General features: G+C 41.9%; 1 protein-coding gene across 1 annotated transcript in view; it reads right to left on the bottom strand.

Moving 5' to 3' along the window:
* The window catches only part of LOC148038308 (nuclear speckle RNA-binding protein A-like), an 86,661-nt gene extending 69,748 nt beyond the window's left edge, over nt 1-16,913 (bottom strand). The window contains exon 1 of the mRNA XM_087670438.1: nt 16,719-16,913. The gene's annotated coding sequence lies outside the window, so the exon portion shown is untranslated. The remainder of the gene's footprint in view (nt 1-16,718) is intronic.
* Between the last annotated feature and the right edge of the window lie 531 nt (nt 16,914-17,444).

Here is a 17,444-nt window from a genome sequence, read left to right as displayed (position 1 = left end):
ACCCAAGTCAAGTATCCAAGTATGCATGTCATCATCAAATCTGCAATCAATACATGTACACTCAAAGAAGAAGTAAGGAGTACATCACCGTCACTATCATTCTCATGAATGACTACATTTACCTTCTCTATCTTCACATTGTTTTTCTTTGCAAGTTGGTTGTTCTTTTTCTTAGCCTTATTGCCTTCAGTGTTTTTGCTTTTGCCTCTCTCTTTCTTCAATTGAAAACAGTTCCATTTGTAGTGCTCTTTCTTGCCAGAATGATGACACTCCACATTTTTGCCACGAGACTTGTTGCGTGCTCTATTTTCAAACTACCTTTTGCTGAAATCTACCCCTAGTGTGCAATGCATTAGAAGACTTGTTTACTGAATTATTTTGCCTGTTGAGTTCTTCCATCAGCAAAGAACTCTCCACATTAGAATATACCAACTGAGCATTTGAGTTACTCAAAGCTGTCCTGAAAGTATCCCAACTTTCAGGCAAAGTGCATAGCAAGAAAGTAGCCTTGAACTCATAATCAATGTGGAAATCCAAACCAATCAACTGATTGAAAATTAGTTGAACTCGTTCAAATGTACAAACATGGTTGTATCTTCCTTCATGCGAAGGTCTGTCAACTTTTTCAGCCAATAAACCTTATTGGCTGCACTTTTCTAAGCATACAATCCCTCAAGTCTTTGCCACATTTCATATACAGAATTCAGATTCTCAATGTTAAAGAGCAAGTTGTCTGACGCTAAGAGCTCTATGGTAGAGCATGTAAGCTCATCCAAATCATCCCACTCTTCTTGTTCCATACCTATTGGTCTTATTCCCTTCGCTTTGATGGCTTCAATTGTTTCTTCTGCACCAAGACATTGTAGAATTGTTTTTGCCATATTGCAAAATTGTGTGCCCCCTCAAGCTTCTTGATGTGCAAAAGGTAGTAGCTGCTGTCACTGTTTCCAACCATGATTTGCAACACTAAATTGACTCAAATGTCAGCAAATCCAAGCCCAAATGTCACATAAATGACCATGGTACGATGCAAGTATCAACCAGCAATGAAAATCAAGAAGTTGCAGAAATTTAAGATCTGCAAATTGATTTCCAGAATTAGAGAATGTCTCCTACTGCAGTCCACTCAATTACAGCAAGATTTATAGGCCAATGCACCAATTGCATGTGAAATCCCCAAAATTCTACTGCAATTCCTGTTCCAAATGCATTCTCAATCACAAATTTGACAATTGCGGTCAAAAGCCCCAAATTTTCAAAGGCGAATTTGCCCAAATTGCATTAATACATGTACCCAAGTGCATATACCAACCAAGCAATTATTGCACAATTTGATGAAATTCTGCAAAAGCCCCAATTTTCTCATGTCCCATGTGCACAAATTTCAGTCAAATTGACAATTTTCACTAAAATGTGAAAAGCCCCAAATTTCCCGGGAAAATGTGCACCAAATTTGCAATTTCTAAATGAAATTGTCCTATTCTGCATCAAAATCCCCAAATCTAGGAAACGCCCCAATTTTTCCGCTCAAAACTTCACTAAGCTTACGCATGTGAATGCCCCTCAATGGGTGGAAGGTTTAATTCAGAAAACCTTTGAAATTCTGAAAAATAATCAAAAATCTGTCCTGTTACCTTGATTGGACTGCTGCATGCAGTCTGTCTAACAGACTGTCTAACGCAGCCTGACAAACTGACACAGTCTGACGGCTGTCTCATGCAGTCTAATGGACTGACGCAGTTTGACGGACTGTCTGACGCAACCTAACAGACTGTCCTAACACGGTCCTGACGTAGTCTTGACGCAGCTCTGACAATTGTCCTAACACAGCTCCAACAACCTAAGCTCTAATACCAGTTTGTCGGCAAAGTACGCGAGGATTAAGACACGCAATGCTGTGGTTGGCACAATGAGAGTGGGAGTGCAGAGTAGAGAGAGAGAGAGAGAGAGAGCACAGGACTCAATGTGGGCACTGGGTACAATCTCAAAGTACCACTTTAGGTTTTTGATAATATATATATAGTACATGTATAAGGGTGTGTGCACGCCCGAACACCGTAAAAGGCACGGTGACCCTTTGTTCCCAACACAAAATGCTAAAGGTTCATCTAGTTCATCCACTGTCACTAGTAGATCTTCCGCACCAAGCCCTACTACACATCCCATTGCAAATCAATTGAGACGGGATAGGTATGATGCCCAAGCTCATGGTTTGAGTGCGCTCTCGTACAAAAGACAAGTTATCTTGCATATTCAGTCATGCACAACGGCCAAGGATGCTCGGGATAAGCGTGCTTCATTGTATCAAGTATGCAATGAGGCTCGTGTAGCCTATTTGCACAAATAACTTGAGATGGAGCACATGATAGAGGGTGATTCAGTGGATGCATACATTACACGTGTTAAGGACATAATGGAAAAGCTTCAAAAAATTGACGAAACAATTCCCAATGCTTCTCTTGTTTCTATAGTCTTGGTTGACCTACCTGATACTTATCATAGTTTCATCACTACACTTTGCTTACTTGCAAAAGGAGATGTTGAGGCATACACATTTGATGCATTGATGTCATTGTTCTTACAAGAAGTACAATTTGTTTTTGTTTTTTTTGTTTTTTGAGCCGGGTGCCTAAACAGACTCAAAGGCGGAACCCTGTGCAACTAGCTTATGATTTCGCTACTTCCTTCAGAACCAAAGTCCTTGGAAGACACCTCCCAATGAGTGGAGCATAGGTAGGCACCTAGCACCCCGGTGCAGGGGTCCAGGTAGTACTGGACTCTCACCAGCTAAAACCGCCGATCCCGGCGGGTTCCCTCAAAGGGATGCCATACCCCAAGGTTGGGAGTCGGCTCAAAGGTGGTGTCCCGTCGCACTCAAGCAAACACTGCCTCCCAACAGCATTCGCTTGCTTGAGCGAGGCAGTGCCATCATTGGTACGAGTACGAGCTTGCGCACAAGATCACAAAGGGAGGATATCATCATCTCCCTACCCGCGAAGGGTAGGGATCACGAATATAATGCTCGATGCCCCGGGACCACATTCCTCGAGTGCGGACGAGTGCTCACCCAATTGGGCAAACACACCCCGCCAATCTCCCCACCAAGGAGTAGCGTAGCTTCATCCTCTAAGGTACACCCTCCGGACAAAAGGTTGCGAGTTTCACTTATAATACCCGAAATGTGCCTGTCACGTTCATCGGTCAACGCAGGACAGGAAAGCAGGATGTGTGCATAAGAGGTTCCTACTTCGTGAGAGCTGCATAGAGAGCAGGTTTGCTTACGAGAATGTCGATAGCTATCCGCCATCTTCACCCCTCCAACCCGTGCTAAGCACAGAAACCTTTCCTCCGAGGCCTTGACGTTCTCCGATAGGTTAGTGCGAAAGAGGTAATTCCTTGAGCATTCGAGCTTGTTCTCATTATAGGAGGCGAGTCTCACACACTCGTGTTGCCATTCCCATTTCTTCCGGACATGATATCTTACAGCGAGTAGAGGTGCTTCAGGGACGTACTTCTCTAGCCAACGCACAGTCCTGGAAGCCCAGGTCCATTTGTGGACTCTTTTAGTACATAACGGAGGTTTCGAGAACTCTCGGATCCACATTCTAACCCCTGGGTACTTTTTGAAGGCACGTGCACGTTGCCCGCCGCAAAATGCTGAAATGGGGGGGGTATTGAATTCCTTATGCAGGGTGGCTGCCCCAACAGCTGTCGATTTAGCCTCTTTACCCAAGATCCACTTCATCCCCGTGACAGCCATTGTCGCCAACAGCTGAAGGAGTGTTTGACGATGCCCTCCCATAATTTCGGCATCATACGTAAGTATGGAAAATCAAGCATTTGCAGCCAGCAATAGGAACAAAGGGAAATTATGGTAGTCCTCAAACTCGAAGGGTAAGGTTGTTTGGCATATGCTTTGGTGCCACAACCATGAAGACATAAATTGGAACATAAGGCTATCAAATGCATTTTTATTAGTTACAATGCAGAAAGTAAAGGATATCGCTTGTACCAACCATCCACAAACAAGATTTTTGTTAGTAGAGATATGGTATTCACTAAATATGCTCGCCAACCCTTCATGGACTGCAAAAATCAACCCAATGTGGGGCCTATGGACATGTTTGACAATTTGTTGCCATCGTTTCAACAAAGTGCACATGATTTTGGTCAATTTCAGCAACCTACTGAGGGTTTACAATAGCAAACTCAATATTTACAATTGTCACGAGGACGTGAAAATTTTATGCTTTGCTTATGTTTAATTGACATTTGATTAAAGGATTAATCAAATGTGCAATTAAAAGATGCACATGTGAGGTGCAAGCTACTTTTTTTACAGTTGAAGACCCAAGAACCCTGTGAAAAAGATAGGTGTCAAAGGCAAAAGTTGTAATAAGTTACACTTGTTAGATTCTAGGTCAATTTTGGTGTCAGTTTGCCCCTAGGACCATTAATTGGTCATTAAGTGTCAGTGGTGACACTAGGGATTAGGCATAAATTAATGGATTAATGCTTGTCCAAGGGTCAATTAATGCATGGGACCACTTTGGGTTGCAAATGGCCTAGCCAATTAATTTTTGGATGGGCAAGGTCAATTTTCTAGGCATGAATTAAGGGCTGAATTAATTTTCAGAATTAATTAATTCTAAAAACTAATTAAATTGATGAAAATTGCTGAAAATGGATTAAGAAAGCTGCCATTTGGCAAAACTTTCCCATACAAGTGGGGGAAAGGCTAAATAGGGCTAAAGGGAGAGGAAAATCTCGTTTTTCATTTTTGGAGCTGTTGGAAAGAGGTGTTGGACTATTGCTGCCAGCTTTTGGAGCCAATTCCCAGCCATTGGAGACCATTTTGGTGATGGAGATTGCATATTCTTGACCTTGGGAAGATGGCAATTGCTACTAATGCACTTTCTCCTAAAGATCACAGTCTCTGATGCTCCTATTGTTGTTGGTGCATCCGTTTGGGGTTGGTACAGCAGGGCAACAGCTGATTTTAATCAGTTCTTCGTGACAAATCTCAGAATTTTCTCTCTCTACAACATTCTCTGATCTCCTTCAGCCTATGCTCAGCCATTCTCAGCAATTCTTAGCCATTTGGAGAAGATTTCAGCCATTTTTGGTGGGCTGATCTGTAATTTCTGCAGTAAACCCTAATTTATAGCAGAAATTAGGATTTAGCAGCCACCTTGGGATTCATGCCAAAGATTGAAGGCTCGAGGGACTAAAATCAGCAGAGCTGATAATTGAAGATTATCAAGGGATTTCAGGAGCCAGCCCATCCCGAATTGATTTGGGGCACCACTTGGCCAGCCAAGGGTCAAATTGGAGAAGAAGTCTTGGGTGAATCAAGGGGCAAATGACCCAAAAGGCTTGCTGGTCATTTATGACAGCAAGAGCAATTGGTTAGCAGGAGAAGATTGAAGAATCTCAAGTTGTACTCCTTCCAATTGAATGAAAGCTAAAGAAATACCGCAAGGGGCACCAGTTTTGGAGCCAATAGGGAGTCTACTGTCCAAGAATGTTATGGTAAAGTGTGTATTTCATTTTATGTGCATTTATTTATTGCTGTAATTAACTCTTAAATCACGTTATCACCACCCATTCCAAGAAGGAAGGCTGGTTTCATACAATAGCAAAATCAATAGTAAACACATACAAAACAACAGCCTAATTTTCAGCCCATTGATCAAGGCATTGCTGATGATGAAGTGGCCGATGAGAGGCCACTATTCGGGAAGCTAAAATAATTCGTAAATGCCTATTAGATACATTACAGGTCAGCAAATAGTCCGTTCCACTTCCTGATAGAACTAGAGCAGCCACTCGCCATGCACAAGGTAACGTGGTTGTGCAAGCACTTATAGCTACTGCATGCAATTAGAAACCTGTCTCTAAATATGATGCTTTAGAGGATAAGTATTGGATGGTAGCTATGCAGTCAGAAGTGGACTCATTGTTTTGGCCACCCATTTTGATTGGCATGTGCATCGGTTGGATGTGAATAGTGCTTTTTTGAATGGTGATCTTCGTGAGGAGGTTTATGTCACTCAACCTCTCAACTTTGTTCAAAAAGACTCAAAGAGCAAAGTGTGCTGGTTGCATAAGGCTCTCTATGGTTTGAAACAAGCATCTAGGGCATGGTACAAAAAAATACATGCATATTTGATTGCTCTTGGCTTCAAAAATTCACATACTAAAAGCATCTTTTTTGTCCACAAAGATGGGAATAACCTCTTGATTCTCATTCTTTATGTAGATGATATATTGTTGAGTAGATCTCTGTTGAGTCATTAGTCATCTCATGTGCCACATCAGCAGTGCCACGTAGCAGCAATCAAACTGTCTGCACTGAATGCAACCGACTTGATTATTTCAGGTTATTTTGAGGCATTCTTTTCAGCCTTTATAAGGCTGAGTTTCCAACAGTCTTATATACTTGTATCTGACAGATTTCAGCCTGCTGGTGACGGAGATTATACTCAGGGCTGACTGAGATCGAGGTCCTCGAGGTGGAGACATACACAGGTATTTCCTCTGCACCTGTGTATAATTTTGCATCCTTATACAGCATTCTTCACTGCAGATTTTCTGCATTTCACTCTCTCTCTCTCTTCTCTCTCTGTTCACTCTTTGTCATGGTCATTTGCTTCCACATTGCTTCACTCTAACATGGTATCAGAGCATTGAAGGACTAACCTAGGGTGGATCTATCTCGAGAGGAGTTTTCAATGCGACACAAGGCTGCATTTTCAACGTTCAAGTGCGACAAGTGGGCTGCGCATCAAAACAAGGCTGAGGCAAGTGTGGGCGTGCAAGAAAAGAGAAGATTTGCTAAAGCTACTGCCTTTTTTGCTGTTAGAGAAAGAAGTAGGCTGTGTTTTTTGCCTTCAGGTGCAGATTTTACCTTTTCATCGCCTCCGGCGAGTGAAGAGGGAACAAGACGAGTAAACCTCAGTTCTAGCAGGCTATATTTTCACAATCAGATGGGGTTGTTTTCAGATCAAAAGCTCGATGGTGAGAACTACCACATCTGGAGGGGTTACATGCTTGCCATATCGGAGTCCTATGATTTGGCAGAGCTTGTTACAGAGGCTATTAATCTTCCTTCTTCGCGAGACGAGTCCAAATTCTCTTCCAGTGAGAAGGCGGAGTTAGCAAAGGCTCAGGCACATTGGGATAAACTCAATGCACGCGTTCGCTCGTTTTTCTCTCTCATGTATTACAGCTGTCATCTCTCATATAGAGCATTTAACAATGGCTAGGGAGATATGGCTGGAATTGGATCAGATATATAATCTTCTCCAACACTTGGAAGGGCCCAAAGTATCACATACTCAACTTTGGATACAACCTCTCTCTACTTTCATATTTTTCAACCTTGCCTTTTCAAAATACGACAATACATAATCACCCTTATCAAAGTGCAAAGCATGTCTATGGCAATTAGCTACCTCCTTTTGCTTTTCCTAAGATCTCTGAAGTGCATACTTTAACTTTGCATAGGCTGCATCCAAGCTTTCCACATAGCAATCAGCCTCAAAGATCTTATCCCTAGTATGCAAGATAGATAGTAACTTCTTGTCATCCTCAACAACCTCAAATTGAGATTTGCCAATGGAAAACTACACACCATATTGTTGTATACATACTCTACTAATGGCAAATACAACTCCCATTTTGTCTTATGCTCAGATATATAACACCTCAAAAGATCTAATATTGGTCATCCGAGAATCACAATCATTGAGAATCAATTCTGGCATACCATGGTACTTAAATACATGGTGCAAAAATAAATGTACCATATGATTAACCTTTATCTTCTTCCTCACCAGAATGAAATGAGCCTATTTGCTGAATCTGCAAATGATAGTCTATATCCCATCATTGCTTGTAGATATCCTAGGAAGCTCAAAGATAAAATCCATAACAATGCTTTGCGAAGACCTGTGTAGAATAGGCAAGGGCCGCAACAAACTCGGCATCTTTTGCCTATCATGCTTCACTTTCTAACACGTGATACATATCCTAACGAACTACTCTACATCATGCCTCAAAGCTAGCCAATAAAAGAAATACTCCACTACTTTGATTGTGGTATCAATCCCTCTATGCCCTGCATAAGGAGAACCATGACTCTCAATGATCACCCTAAACCTAAATTGCTCTATGATACATAGTCATCCATGCATCATCAAAAACCATATCTAAGCACAAAGTGTTCATGCCTCTAGTCATTGCAAAGTTGATCATACATATTGGCAAAATCAAAATCGGTCACATATCGATCAATCACGGCATCCAACTCACTACCATACTAATGGTTGAAATCTGAGGCTTAGGTGACAGTGCATCAACCACAACATTCTTGTTACCATCAATGTGTATAATTTGAAAATGGAACAAAGAGATAAAGTTTACCCATCTCATATGCTTTTTTAACAACTTTGCCTACATCAGAAAGTACCTCAATGTCTAACGATCTGCCTACACTATGAAATGAGCCCCTAACAAGTAGTATTTCCGCCAAGAGCCCTTTCTCATAGATCTGCAAATTTCTCTCTACACCATGGAGAAGACAACTCTCATAAGCTACAACTCGGTCATTCTATATTAAAACAGCCCCAATGTTATTCCCACATGCACCACACTCAACTACAAATGACTTCCTTAGATCAAGCAACACAAGCACAGAATCTGAAGTCGTCTTTTCTTTTAGGCTTATCAAATGCTGAAATTTCCACTGCTGTCCGTCTAAATGGTACATTCTTTTTCTACAAGGCATGTAATGGAGATGCAATTTCAGCAAAACTATGTACATACTTCGTATAATAGGAGCATAGACTCAAAAATCGATGAGCATATTGCCTCAACCTTTATAGAGTCCATACGAATACCGTCAACCAATACAATGTGTTCCAAAGAGTGAACCTCATGCAAAAAAAAATCACTTTTCCTATCATTAATGTCCAGCATGTGCTTACACAACTCATTGAATGCAATGTCCAAATGCTTTCTATGCTCTGTCTCATTCTTTGAGTAGACAATCATCTCATCAAAAAAGATGCCCACAAATCCCCTATGTGACCTAAATATGCAGTCATCATCCAATGGCGGAGCATTCGTAAGTTCAAAAGGCATAACAAGATACTCATACAACCCAAAAGATGTCCTGAAAGCTATCATAGGCATATCCTTCGGTCTAATGTGTATCTGATGATATCCACTTTTCAGATCTATACAGCTGAATATGGCTGGCCCCATACAATCTATTCACAGCATCATCATTTGAGGAATCAAAAACCGATTTTTTATCGTGATTTTATTCAAAACACAATAGTCAATGCACATGCATCACAAACCATCTTTTTTATACACCAAAAGCACTAGATAACAAAAGGAAGATAAGTTGGGCTGAATCATCCCTTTTTCTAACAACTCATTTACCTAACTCATTATCTCCTCCTGTTGAGCTACACTTGCTCTGTAAGGTGGCTTATTAGGTGGGCTACTTCTAAGGATAAGATGTATAGCATGATCCTCTTGGCTTTTAGGCAATAGCTGCCCCGAAAGTAACTAAGAAAAGCAATCAACATACATTTTCAAAAATGAAATGTGATCCTTCTCTAACTTTGACATATCCTCAACATTTTCATTATCAACCTTATCCTAAGTAAAGACCAAATATGTTGAAAGGTGATATTTTATTACTTTGGAAATGGCAACAACTAATACAACAAGGACAGATTCCCCTTTTAACTTTACATCCTAAGTATGGATCTTGTCCTTATGTAAATAGTAATCACTTTACCATGTGAATCAATCACCGCATACATACAATGGCACCAAGGCATATCAAGCAAGACATCATAACCCTCAAGTGGAGCAATAAAGAACTCTTCACTGTCCACGTTTGCTCCAAGTTCTTGCATTGTTTTGCATCTAGCTTATTCCAAGTTGTCATGATATCCACCTCAAACGTACTAGTCAATCAATTCAATGCAAACATTTTCTTGAATTGTACCCATGGTGCTAATGCTCTACCTTACATTAAGAGCATGGACCACCACTGCAATGCATTCCCCTTCAAGAAAGTGGCTGTCTTCCGAATCTCAAAGGATTCGTCGGTGAAATGCTCAAACTTCACCCCTTTTCCACCCTCATCATAGTCTTTTGCTCCCCCTTTGGGAGTCAAGTTATCATACATTGGCTACTGCAAAAGGGTGCATTTGCTATATTTGCATCATGACTAACACCAAAAAAAGCATTTACATGAACAGCACTCATCCCTTAGGTCCCATAAGCATTTGGGGATGCAAGCAAACATGCCACTTTCTGCCCCATGCATCAAATTGATGCCGTCATACATAGGGTTATGCATATTACCAGTCATTTCCGAATACATTTGGCCTTGCACACCATGCATAGGTTGTTGCATACCATAAGGAGTTGTGCTATAAATTCCCATAAAAGTTCCTGACCAACCATTACATGAAAAATGATGCTACAACCAAAGTATCCTAGCTGCCCCATCATTGTATGCATACCCAGTTGTCCAAAATCCATTAGATTAGCACTTCCATGATGGCCTTACATTTGCATTCCTTGCCTCATTGGTACCAACTACTTTTCTTCATTAGCATCATTGGGAGCTTCATGAGAAGTCTGGCATTTTCTTCGGTGCATCTTGCTGTCCTAAAGATGTAGAAGATGATTTCTTATTCTTCCCCTTGTTGTCTTTCTTTGACGCATTTGAAAATCGAGTGAATTAAGGATCCTTTGCCAATTCAGCAAAGAGATTTACTGCTCATTCAATTTTTTAATTGATCATCAAATTCCTCTTCCCCTTGCTAAACATTAGCATCATTTTGCCTTGACGGCCTTGTATCTTAACCAACAGCAACATTTTCAATTTGTTTTCCATACTATGAGACTTGTCCAAGATCAAGCATTGCATTTCCTTCTTCCCCATGTGAATGTTCATATTGAGAGGCATCATCACTACTTGATTCCATCTCATTGTTTGACGACATCTTGCTATTATTACTCAGCTGAGCACAAATTCAACACTAGCATAAAGCTTTTGGCTTGCAATCAAGTGCCTCGGACCCACCAAGTCAAGGGATTTAATGGTATCTTAGCAATGACCTGATTTAGCACTCAATTACAGCACCAAACAATTTCACAAAACTGAAATGCACAATTTGCCATACAACATTGGACATTGGACACTATGTTAGCCCCAAAATTCGTGCCCTTTGTGGTATTTCTTTAACTTGTACTGCAATTGGAGAGAGTACAACTGAGATTCTTCAATCTTCTCCGCCGCTGATCCAAATGCCCCTTGCTGTCATAAATGATCAACAAGCCTTTTGAGAAATTTGCCCCTTGATCTTTACCCAAGACTTGTCAAATCTTGACCCTTGACTAGGCAAATGCTGCCCCAAATCAATTGGGATAGGCTAGCATCTAAAATCTTTGGCAATTCCTAGAATTCCATCTGCTGATTTCAGTTTGCAATGCCTCTAATTGCTAGCACGTGTAGCTGCTAAACCCTAATTTCTACTATAAATTAGGGTTTACAGCAGAAATTCCTTAGCTAACCACCAAATTTGGCTGAGATATGCTCCAAATAGCTATTATTTGCTGGGATTATCAAAGAATAGGCTGGAGAAGGTGAGAGAATGCTGTAGAGAGAGAAATTTCTGAATTTCTTCGTGGGAAACCCTTCAAAATGGCTGTTGCCCTTGTCTGGATCAGCCCAAAAGCTGTCACCTACTTCCAAACTCGCCAGATATGGTTGTCACTTGCATTAAAACTGTCGCCAACTCTTGTAGGGCTCATAAATGCTGTCACCTACTCCTGGGAAGGTATTTCCTGTAGTTGGCAACGTCCAAATGGTCTCCACAATTGGGAAATGCAACCAACAACCTATTCTTCCTCTCTCTCTCTCTTAGCCTCAATGCATTGAATAAACCTCTATAGTACCAACCCCAAACAGCCTTCCGGAATTTTTGCCAACTGGCAGCCTTCTTTTTTCATTTTCTAGCAATTTCCAGTCATTTAATTAATTTTTAGAATTAATTAATTCTGAAAATCAATTCGACCCTTTTTTACCCTGCCCAAAATTAGATGTGCCTACCCACAAATTAATTGGCTAAGCCATTTGCAACCCCAAGTGGTCCTGAGCCTTAATTGACCCTTAGACAAGCATTAATTAATTAATTAATGTCTAGTCCCTAGTGTCACCATTGACACTTACAGGTCAATCAAATTGTCCTAGGGCCAAATTGACACCAACTGTCATCTAGAACCTAGTTGGCATAACTTGTTACAACTTTTGCCTTTGACACCCACTGTTTCCTCGGGGTTCTTAGCCAATAACCATGAAATATCTCCTATGTGCATCACAACATTGCACATTTGATTATTAAATTAATCAAATATCTCTAATAAAAGCAAAGCATTCGAAAATTTTACGTCCTTGTGACAACATCCGTGTTCACTTGACATTTTACCATGGCATTTTACCACGGTATTTTACTGATGCGTTTTACTTTGTCATTCTACTACTACATTTGACTACTCCATTACTAGGTGACCTTCCTCATCACTAGGCGCCATCATCCCACGCGGCATTTTGCTGTTTGGGCACTTCCCAACATCAGCTCCACCTCCGGCAAGCACCTGCTATTCTACCTAGGCTGTGTTTTGCAATTTTTCGGTCCATCTAGGATCTAATTCCTTCATCTAACAAATCGCCCTATGATTCATTATCCTCCAAAGTTTTCATCCGTAGCTGGTGATCTTCTTCCTCAACTCTGATGGCACCAAAAGATTACATTCCACTCCCTTGGCAACGATTGTCCTTCATCTCCGACATTACCTTCTATACCCTACTACCCGGAGAATTGTGTTTCACTTCCTCTATAGATTAGATTCCCTTCAAGTGCTACCCCTTATTAGACGACACAATGTAGTCATCTTCAGAGCCTCGGCTCCGTTGTATCAACTTGATTCACTTAGCATGATTTATGATTCATCATTGTTCTTCTATGTTTTTTTTGAGTTTCTTCTTCTCTCAATGTTTGCTATACACCATACACACTATGTTTCTTCCCACAAATCCTAGAGTGTATACTATCCCGTCACACTATTTTGACACAGTATCAGAGTATACATGTGATTTTAACAACCTCTTCTACTCACGTTCAAGAGACCACCTCTAGGAGTTGTTTAGCTTCTATTCCATTGTAGCCCCAGCTACCTTCTTTGATACCACTAGCTGCATTTCCTTCATCATCGAACACTTTGGAGTCCATGTTCCATGAGTTTTTAGATTCCCTTCTCTCAACAGGGGATTCAAAGGGGGGTTATCTTGCTTCAACTTCAAAAATCCCATTCCTCCAACTTCAGAGGACGTCCCTACTCATTGTCCGATCCTTCACACACCTTGGGAGAAAGCTTTTTCCTTCATCTTCCCTTGGATGGGGTGGTCGTCGACATCAAGCTACCATCTCACCTATTGATACCTAGGACCTACAGGTTCTACCTAGTCTAGGGCCTTGGATGTTTCAGCCATGACTTAGTGGTTAGGCCTTCATATTTCTATCAACATGGAGACACGGAGCTTGTGGCTTCTCTCTAAAGGTTGAGTTTCGAGTACTATAAACTCATCCTGCCTACTATTCCTCACTACAAGTCTCCTTTCAAGTGGAATTCAGGCCTACAAGGTGGATCTTCTCTCTCACTCCTCCTAGGGCACCTTTTTGGGTTTGAGAGGGGTTGATGAGAAAACCAATGATTAAGTGCATTTCTTTTCCTTAACTCCCTTTTGGTTTCACACTTCAACCCCCAAAAAGGTTGGGTGCCTATCTTCTAGGGCACTACTCGAGAGTGTGGAGTGCCTACAAATAGGACACGCATATTTCTATCACCATGGAGACATGAAGCTTGTGGCTTCTCTCTCGAGGCTGAGTTTCGAGTACTATCAACTCATCCAGTCTACTATTCCTCACTACAAGTCTCCTTTCAAGTGGAATTTTGAACTACATGGTCAATCTTCTCTCTCACTCCTCCTATGACACCTTTTTGGGCTTGAGTGGGGGTGTTCAGAAAACCAGTCGTTAAGTGCATTTCTTTTCCTTGACTCCCTTTTGGTTTCACACTTACAACCCTCAAAAAGGTTGGGTGCCAATATTCTAGGTCACTACTCGAGAGTGTGGAATGCCTATAAATAGGGCACCTCAGATTACAATCTCATCTTCTAACATTCTCCCCTTCATTCCTCAGCGCCTCCACTGCTGCCTACACCCCGACACAAAGGACATTGCAGTTTGTGGAGGATCCTATGGTACTGTCTGCTGCTGCTGACGCCTTGTTTCATATCCTACAAGCTGTGCTTTCAAGGCAGATCTGGCTGCCCACCTACCATTCCACCTCTAGCTTACTGGCAACCCTCTTCTCCAAGTTGGCAACCCTTGTTTTGTTGCTGGCAACCATTCTCCAAGCTGGCAAATTTGCATTCTGCTGTCCAGCTGCTTCCTGGCATCACACACATGGCTCCTCCAAGTAGTCTACACCCTGGGCAGATCTGTGTTTTGCTGATGCAGACCCTGCTGCGATGAAAATTACTGTCATAGCAAGTTTCCCTATTGTTCTTCATCTCCAAAGCACATGGTTACTGCCAGTGATCATCTTATTCACTCCAACAGCCCCTAAGGACCATGTTTCACTCCCTCTACACCTAGCTGTCCTTCCTTCTACACCATCTACTTTGACATCCTACTGCCTGGAGGATTGCATTTCGCTCCCTTCACCATGCAGATTCCCTACAAGTGCTGCCACTTGATCAGCCAGGATAGAGCAATCATCTTAGAGCTTTGCTCCATTGTATCAACATGATTTATTCAGCATGATTCGATTTTAATTATTCCACTCTTCTTCTTCTTTTGTGTTTCTAAGTTTCCTTGTAATTGTGTTTGCCGTACACTTTGTGTCTCTCCCCACAAACCATACAGCTTCTTTACACATGCTGTGTTTGGTCCAAGTTTTGGCACCATTCTGTTTCTTCCCATCAGCACTTGGCATCTATGCTACAAAATACACAATGACTCTTAGACAGTTCTCTGCTCCTTCAACAACTACTATATCACACCTAGCATACTTCGTCTATTCACTCACTTTCATCCTACCTGTCTTTCTCGCCTCTCTTCATTTGTGTTTTTTCTCAGTTCATTGCAAATCAGTGTCATACACTTTATGTTTTCTCTACAGATCCTAGTGCATCCTCAAATGGTATCAAAACCAATGCTCTTACAAGAGTTTCCTAAGCTATATTGAGCACTAAGTTTTGCAAGAGCGAGATGGACTTAACTCATGACATCTCAATCACTTCACACTAAGAGCTCTTAGCTGACCACAACAACCATCAACCCCAAGCTGCCTCTCCCATTCCTTGACTACACCAATTCCCCTAGTATCCATGTTTGATCACAACAACCATCAACCCCAAGCCTCTCCCATTCCTTGACTACACCAATTCCCCTAGTGCATCCTCAAATGGTATCAAAACCAATGCTCTTACAAGAGTTTCCTAAGCTATATTGAGCACTAAGTTTTGCAAGAGCGAGATGGACTTAACTCATGACATCTCAATCACTTCACACTAAGAGCTCTTAGCTGACCACAACAACCATCAACCCCAAGCTGCCTCTCCCATTCCTTGACTACACCAATCCCCCTAGTATCCATGTTTGATCCAACGAACCCACCCACTCCCTCTCCCCTCATATAGCAAGATCATTCTGCATATGAGACTCCCCTAAGAATTCCCAAATGAGGTTTGTACGTTTTGCCTAGCACTTCACATGTCAGCTCTTGATGCAATCCATGCCTTCCTAGACACCATCGCTCTCTCCTTAACTTCAAAGGCTCTTCCACCTCACCATGTGATCAGCATCAAGTGGATCTTTGAGGTGAAGTCCTGCTTTGAGGTATCTTGGAAAGGTACGAGTCCACATGAACTTTTTGGAGTAGCAACCATCAATTACCAATCTACAGCACATGAAGCATCAACAGGTAGTGTCGCTTTGCCAATTTACAGCACATGATGCATTGACAGGTGTACTATTCAAACTTGTACCATGTTTTGCTACCTGATCACTTATTGCACCATGGATGGGAAATGTAAAGCATATACAAGATCTCTGCACTAAATTCTCCAACTGTGACACGTGCAGTATCTGGAACCTATGTTTGAGTGCAGAGTAAAGGCAACGGCACTGAACTAGGGGTCTGTCTCTAACAAGGCCTAGGGAAGGCTGCTACTCCATCATTTCCATTCGAGCATCTTCTTTGTCGCTGAAGGCAAGGCCGTAATACAATCATCGGGGAGAGCGTAGAACACCTTCAAATTCTACCTCAAATTACCATTAACAGTTTGAATCACGTATTGGGAAGACTAGCATACACCTAACCAGCACATGGAGTAAAGCTGCTAGTAAGCAATTCTGACTTGCACATTTCCTTCTGTTGATCTCAGACAAACTGACAGAGTGCAAGCCAGGTTAACTATGTGGCAAAATTTCGCAAGGCAGTGCTCGACATTTAGATAATGGATTAGACAAGAATCCAAACTGCCTCGTATCTGATTCATCCCAACGGGGATCTAGTTCTGCACAGAGAAAGAGAAAGAGAGGCTGCGTACTTACAGAGTTCCGAAACAGCGAAATGAGACGATGGCCGAGAGCTCGAGCTCCCCCGCCCCCCCCCCTTCTCTCTCTCTCTGTGACGCTCTCTCGATCGTGGAATCTCTCTCGCACCTGCCCGTTTGTTTGTTCACGCCAGCGTTAAACCACGTTTTACACAAGGGAATTCTAAAGGCCGATGCGAACTTTAACCACGCCTTGATTTTGAAGATTTGAGGGATTGTATTTCTTTCTAACGAGGGGTAATCTATAACTATACTATTTTATTATTTTGGTTATAGATTCAAGATACACTCGAGCATTAGAGAGCTCCCCAACTTGAGGTTACCCAAATCGGAAAAAGGTTTGAATTTTTCAATCATCACCAGTTTGAATTTTTCAATGTTTGGAAATGATTGGAAAAGGTGATAAGTACGTCCTTTTCGTTGTGCGTTACGAGTCTACTTGTAGGGCATCATTTGCCTTCTCCATAGACTCATGCCCACTAGCCAAAGGCTCTGTTTATTCCCCGTTCGCAAGGCTCCAAGGTGTCATCCACCTACAAAGCATCATTTGTCCATGTCAAAGGCCCATGTCCGCTTGCACCCACCCCCACCCACCAACAAAAGCCTCCTCGCTGTTATTCATTTGGCTAGCGCCCACCGGCTACGCCTGCTAGAGCTTGGTGCTCACCAACAAGACGCTCCCGTCCACCCGCCAAACCCACCCACCAAACCAGCTAGACCCGCT

This window comes from Lygodium microphyllum, chromosome 3 (assembly GCF_053477565.2).
Source record: "Lygodium microphyllum isolate KBCC chromosome 3, Lygodium_microphyllum_v1.1.10, whole genome shotgun sequence".
Lineage (NCBI taxonomy): Eukaryota > Viridiplantae > Streptophyta > Polypodiopsida > Schizaeales > Lygodiaceae > Lygodium > Lygodium microphyllum.
This window is presented reverse-complemented; position numbering and strand designations above follow the sequence as displayed.